Here is a 7,317-nt window from a genome sequence, read left to right on the forward strand (position 1 = left end):
AGTGTGAACGGCACAAATCCGATATTTTCAAATCCGATCTGGGTCACTTTCGTATGTGGTACTGAATCCGATACACATCTGATGTTTCAGAAAGCGACTGCTGTGTGAACGGTCATGTCGCATTAAATCCGTCTTTTATGTCACTGACACTGGCCAGAGGGGCCGATGGCGCGAAATGGCAGCCTCGCTTCTGTCAGTCTGCCCCAGGGCAGCTGTAGCTACAACTGTAGCTGCCTCCACCAGTGTATGAATGTGAGAGTGAATGAATAATGGCATTGTAAAGCGCTTTGGGTGCCTTGAAAAGCGCTATATAAATCCAATCCATTATTATTATTATTATTGACACAAGACAGACGCCAATTATCAGCGCCAGAGAAGCGCCCGAGAAGACATCGCGAACGCTTCCTGGCCATCCGGTGAGACTGCTGAGAAGACAACGTTGGAGAAACGTGAACATTTTATTTGTACTGTATAACCTGCAGATTCTGACAGAAATCTGCAGCTATCCTTTGAAGCACCGCTCCTCTAAAACAGCAATAAGGATCATTATTAGGTTATCTACATTATTATGTAAATAACAAAATAACTTAAAGCAAAAATTGGGAAACATGAAGTCCGAAGTCTTTATATTAAGGGCCATCAGTCAAACAATATAATTTGTTCTGGGTCTAAACAGAGCGCGTTGTGTGTGACGTCTTCTTTTGCGCATGCGGGCCGCTTTGAGCGTTCACACTAGAGCGCGTTTGCTGTCACATTTTATTTGTAGTGGCAGACAAAAAAATCGGATTTGATCAAAAAATCGGAATTGATCATTAAGACCTGCAGTGTGAACGTAGCCAGAGTCTGAAGCCAGGAGAGCATATTAAGTGTTCATTGTTTTTGTATTTTAACCGAACAGCTGTTTGCGCGTTTTACACACCCTCTCCGGACCACGTTGAGTTGTTGACATGACAACGGCAAAAGCGACGCATGCGCTTTTCACTTGTAAAACACATTGGTGTATGGGTAATGTAGTCTCTGCTCTCGGTGGGACGAATTAGGAAGCGTGCTTGTGAAGGGCGCTCTGAAAAGCGGCAGCGCAGCCAAACGATTATAACAGATGTGCAAATGAGAGTACCGGTATGCTAAAAGCACGTTCTGGGCGCATGGAGAGGTGGCGGTACTCTCAAGAGCTATATTTAGAAGTGGCGGTACTGAGTACCGGCGCGTACCGGCCCACTTAAAGCACTGGCACTAAGGAGAAATCAAAGAAGGAATGGAAGACAAAACACAAACTAAACACGCATCACCTGCAGGGCATGGCGCCTGAGGAGGATGAGTGTGTTTTCAACATGTTTAATCTGGTTGGCTTTAATAAGTGCTGTGCGGAGCCCATCTATGCCACTATCCAGGTAAATGGGAAGGAGCTACAAATGGAGGTGGATACAGGGGCTTCAGCTTCGGTGATCAGCCAAGCCACCTACCACAGCTTGTAGCACTCGGGCGGGGCACCAGCTCTCCAAGCGACTGAGATAAGCCTGAGACAGTACACGGGTGAATGCATTCCCCTGCTTGGTGCTATAGAGGTGCATGCAGCATATCAGGGTCAAGAAGCGGCAGCAACACTACTGGTGGTGAAAGGGGAGGGGCCTAGTCTGCTGGGTCGTGACCTTCTGCAGAAAAGCCGCCTGAACTGGAGAGAAATCAGGTATGTAACGGTAATAGCAGAGTTACTGGGAAAGTATGCAGATGTGTTCAAGAATGAATCGGGCACTCTCCGGGGCACCACTGTGAAGCTGTGTGTGGACCCTTTTGCCCGGCCACGCTTTTTCAAACCACGCACTGTACCATACGCCATGAAGGCCAAGGTGGAAGCAGAGTTGGAGAGACTACAACAGATAGGGGTCATTGAGCCAATAGAGTTCTCGGACTGGGCAGCCCCGATTGTACCAGTGTTGAAGAGGACGGAGGGGTGCGTATATGCGGTGATTACAAACTGACAGTGAACCAAGCCTCTCAGCTCGACGCCTACCCTCTGCCTCGAGTGGATGACCTGTTTGCCACACTGGCGGGTGGTCGGACATTCACAAAGTTGGATATGAGTCATGCTTACCAGCAGTTGCTGCTGGATGAAGAATCAAAAAAATATGTGACAATAAACACACACAAGGGGCTGTTCAAGTACAACGCCTGGTGTTTGGCGTTGCATCCAGTCCGGCTATCTTTCAGCGCACCATTGACAATCTTCTGCAAAAACATTCCTGGTGTTGCTGTTTACTTGGATGACATTTTAGTTACAGGTAAAACAGAAGAGGAGCATCTGCGTAACCTTGAGCAGGTGTTGAAGAAGCTCTCAGAAGCTGGGTTGCGTTTTGAAGCGCAGTAAGTGTGTTTTCCAAGCCCCTAGCGTGACATACCTGGGTCATCGCATCTCTGCACAGGGCCTGTCCCCACTGGAAGAGAAAGTGAGGGCAGTAAAAGAAGCCCCGAGTCCAAAGAATGTAGCTGAACTAGATCATTCTTGGCTTAGTGAACTATTATGGGAAGTTTTTGCCTGACCTCTCCAGCATGCTTGCTCCCCTGTATGGGCTACTGCACAAAGACAGTCAGTGGAGGTGGTCCCAAGCACAGGAGAAGGCCTTCAGACAGGTAAAAGAACTGTTACAATCGGCACCGCTCCTGGTGCATTTTTGATCCGGAGAAGGAGGTGGTCCTGTCCGTGATGCCTCCCGTATGGCCTAGGAGCTGTTCTTTTCCCAATCGCATGGAAGATGGGGGAAGAGAAACCGGTCGGATATGCGTCACGCACGCTCACAGCAGCAGAAAAGGGCTATTCACAGCTTGAGAAGGAAGGCTTAGCAATAGTTTTTGCTGTGAAACGATTTCATCAGTACCTGTATGGCTGCCCATTTACTGTTGTTACAGACCATAAGCCCCTCCTGAGTCTCTTTAGTGAAACAAAAGGGCATCCCACCCATGGCTTCAGCCCGGGTTCAGCGCTGGGCATTAAAACTGTCGGCATACCAGTATCGCATTGTTTATAAGGCGGGACCTGAAAATGCGAATGCAGATGCTTTCAGCCGCCTCCCCCTCCCGGAGGTCCCGACCAGTCGAACTTGCCCCCAGAAACTGTGTTTTTGCTGGACAGGTTGGCGAACTCTCCGGTTCTGTTGCTAAAAACATCAAAGCATGGACTGAACGGGATCCAGAGTTATCTCAGGTTAAACAGTGGCTGTTGCAGGGCTGGCCAGCAACAGTGGAGCAGGATCAGCTCAAACCGTATGCCAAGCGTCAGCAGGAGCTCAGTGTTCAAGATGGCTGCATCCTGTGGGGTTCCCGAGTCATTGTTCCGCCTCCAGGTCGGTCACAGATCATTGAAGTGTTGCGTGAGGGATTTCTCGAATGAAAAGTCTGGCAAGGTCATTCGTGTGGTGGCCGGGAATGGACAGTGCCTTGGAAGACAAGGTAAAAGCCTGTTCTCAATGTCAGTCAAACCAAAAAATGCCGCCACCTGCCCCACTCCACCCATGGGAGTGGCCTGGCCGTTGTTGAAAATCTCCCAATTCTTTTAATCTTTGGGCTGAAGGAAGGACAGTACTCGGTGTATAAATGCTCAATCAACAATCATTTATTTCCATACAATTCAATACTTATGAGCAGTTAGAACCATCCTGATGGGGAGACCTGCCTGCAGAGGGTCACAGCAAGTCTCAAAATGGTGAGGGGTTACTCAGCTTCTTATAGTCTCTCGTGGCCCCCACCTAGTCGTAAAAGCCTAAACATCACATTCTTTCTCTCTTACGGCGCCTAAGTTATGACCTCGGCTCCCCGTCTTTCTGCTCTTCTGAAAAGGTGGGGGTCTGTCTCGTCTATTATCTGCACAAGGTCCTCTTGCACACAACATTTTCTTCATGATTCAGCAGTTATGAAATGTCAAGAAACAGTGTAACACATTCAACAGTGTCGAGTAATACAGGTCCATCCAATAGATCTAATGAGTTTCACACTCTTAGTATGATGCAAACTAGAGCTGGGCGATATGGACCAAAATTCATATCTCGATATTGTTTAGCTGGATGGCGATATAAGATATATAGCTCGATATTTTTTAATCCCATAAAGTAAGAACAAAAAGAGAGTTCTTGGTCAAAGGTACTTGTCCCAGATGTCACCCATGTAACTTTTATTAAGATACAACTGTAGATGTACATGAAAAAATTGTCAAAACTAAATTGTCAGCATTTATTAAATAATAATGCTCCATTTTTTTTCTTTCATACATAACAAAAAGCTAAAATTGTAAACTAAATGTAAAATGTAAACTAAAAAAGATGCAGATCTAAATAACAAAGGCATCTTGCTCTTTAAAAAGTGCTTACACTGAATTAAAAGTTTTCTAAAGTGCTTCTTTGTGTGTATTGCTGAACAATCATCTGGTACTTTGCAAAAAACCAAACATGTAAACAGATTGAACGAAATTAACAAAATTACATTCTTTGGTCAGTGGGTCTTTGTGCAAATCTCCAATGACAATAACAATATAGAAAGAACACAAACAATTGGCAAGGCCAACAAACTGTACAGCTTACAGATTTTTGTGCCAGGAAAACTAATCTGTCAACATTATCAGGCTTCAACGATGCCCTGTGACAGGTTACAATGTTTCCACTGCAACTAAAAATCCTTTCAGAAGGGGAGCTGGTAGCTGGCGCACAAAGATATTTCTTGGCCAGGAGGCTCAGTGCTGGAAAGGCAACTTCATGTTCCTTCCACCATTTGAGAGGGTCAGCATCACTCTCTACACAAACTGACAACAGGTAGCTAGAAAATTCATTTTCGATGCTTCCCTTTTTGTGAAACCAGTGTTGGTGGCTGTGCTGCTGCTGGAAGAAGCTTGCCAGTGATCTCTTTTTTTTTAGCTGTGTGTCCTACTGCTGCTTCTTCTCGGTCTGCAGACTCAGGCACGGCTGGATCAGTCAGCTCAGACAAACACGTACCCTGATAGCTGAGCAGAGACTCTGCCTCCAAGATGAGTTTATGTTTTAGTGCATTAATCTTCTCACTAGGGATGTATTTCGCCCTGAACCGTGGATCCACAAAAGAAGCCAGTCCAACAGGTCACTGGTGGATGGATCTGCATATTTATTGTTGAGGTAATCCACAATGCGGGTCTTGATGGATTTACACAGCTTCACTATACTCCTCTCCAGGTGCCAGGAGACTAGTGTTAACAGGTGTAGCACAGGTCTGACATAGGACAGGGTCACATACTTTCTCTCCTGAAAGTGCATCAGTGAAGTCCTGACAGGGTTTGAGAGCTTTCTGAACTGCTTCCAGGACCTCTATGTCCTGCCAAGTAGGGACTAGAGGTCTGGCTTTCATGTCGACAGAGAGGACTTTAGAAAGTGCTCTTTCTGCTCCAGAACTCTCTCTATCATGAGAAGCCTTGATCCCCAGCGAGTTGTTGCCTCTGTGAGTAGCTGGTGACTTGGAAGACCCAGCTGTATTTGCACTTCAGCCAGCTCTCTTCTCTTCCTCCAGCTGTAGGAGAAGCTGCTGACGACTTTCTTACACAGAGAATAGCCCGGGTAATGCGGGCATCATCCATAGCATGTCCTGTGACACACAAAATACAAACTTTTAAAATCACTTTAATTGTTATGTTAAGATGCAAATCACTCAGGCAAATTAACATCCATCTCAGATTGTATAGAATGTGATGCATAAGAACTTAACAATATTTGCAAAATGTGTCGTGTATTGTATAACCTAGAAATGGTTCTAGTTAAACTATCTTGGTAAAATCACCAGATCACCAAATGATTAGAACATGTTTTTTTTTGTTTTTTTTACACCTTTTAATCTCACTATGGATTTAAAAATGTATCCCTGTCTTGTCTCAGCTGTGGTCCTCATTTTAGTTGTCACAACTCATCTCTACAAAGACAAATACACCCCAATACGTGTTATTGGATTTAAGAGGGATAGTTTATTTATTTATTCAAACTAACTTTCGATTCTAAGTGATAGAGTATATGCTGGCTAGGACTTATAAAAATATTTGTCTTGTGGTCCATAGGCATGTTTAGCTCTACAAGAGACTCTATACACTTTTCATTTATTAGCGTTTTTTTTTTTCCAAATCAACAAATTCAGTATTGCACTACCAATGGCCAGATGAAGCCTGTGACCAAAACACTGGATCCTCGACCACTTGTTCAGTTGAACGCCTTGACAATATTAGCCCCGTTGTCAGTTGTTATAGCAACCAGTCCCGTCGGGTTGAGCTTCCAGGTTTTGAGCACATCCTGCAGGGCTTCAGCTATATGCTCTCCGGTGTGGTCTTGAGGAAAGTAGCTGGTCTGGAGACAGGCAGTTTTCAGTTCCCAGTCTTCCATGAAATGTATAGTCACACTCATATATGGCTCGCATGTCCTGCTGGACCACATGTCGGTTGTCAGTGCGAAGTGAGACACTTTGGTGAGCTGGGCAGCGAGACTCTGTCTAACATCATATACATTTTTGGCAGTGCTTCTCTGGTGAAGTATCGGCTAGGTAACTGGTATCTTCGGTCAAGAGTTTTTAGCAGCTGTATAAAGCCCTCTTGTTCCACAGTTGAGATGGGGACCATGTCTTTAGCAATATGATAGGCCACTGCTTTAGTAATTTCCCCCCACTTCTCACTTTTTGTATCATATGGCCACAGCACGAGTATATGAGTGTTGTAAGGTGGTCTGTTTCACGGCAGAACCTCGGAAGACTTTGCGGTCTGGGCTACAGCACGCAATTTTCACACTCTTCATACTGCACTTCATGGCGCAGTTGTAAATGGTGGTAAAGATTAGTGGTGCTCGAACCTTTCGTTGCGACGCTTTTTTCGACATTCTCTACAGAATACATTATTCTGCTGCTCATCTGACACTTTGAACCCCGAACCATCTCCAAATAATTGAGCCATTGGTTTTCTTTTTTTTCCGACGAAAGCTCCTCTTCGCTAGCTCCTGTGTCCATCTTGTTGCCAACTGGAGGTGTAGCGATGGGGGAGGGGGTTGTGTCAGTGAGGGTGAGAGGCGGGGCAAACAAACCCAGACGAGAGAGAGAGGCAAAATAGCGGCTCCACAAGTGTAATTATAACGCAACATAGACTATATCGATATAAACGATATTGTCACAGCTTATGTCTTGTATAAAATATATCGATATTTAAAAAAACTCGATATATCGCCCAGCACTAATGCAAACTAATAAATTCGAACCCTCAGAATAAATTGCAGATACAACAGGTGGAAATTAGTTTATTCTGACAAGTTGTTGGTTCAGCTTCAGAGAGTGAGATGC

The sequence above is a fragment of the Simochromis diagramma genome, unplaced genomic scaffold, assembly GCF_900408965.1.
Source record: "Simochromis diagramma unplaced genomic scaffold, fSimDia1.1 OVJJ01000143.1, whole genome shotgun sequence".
NCBI classification, from domain to species: Eukaryota; Metazoa; Chordata; class Actinopteri; order Cichliformes; family Cichlidae; genus Simochromis; species Simochromis diagramma.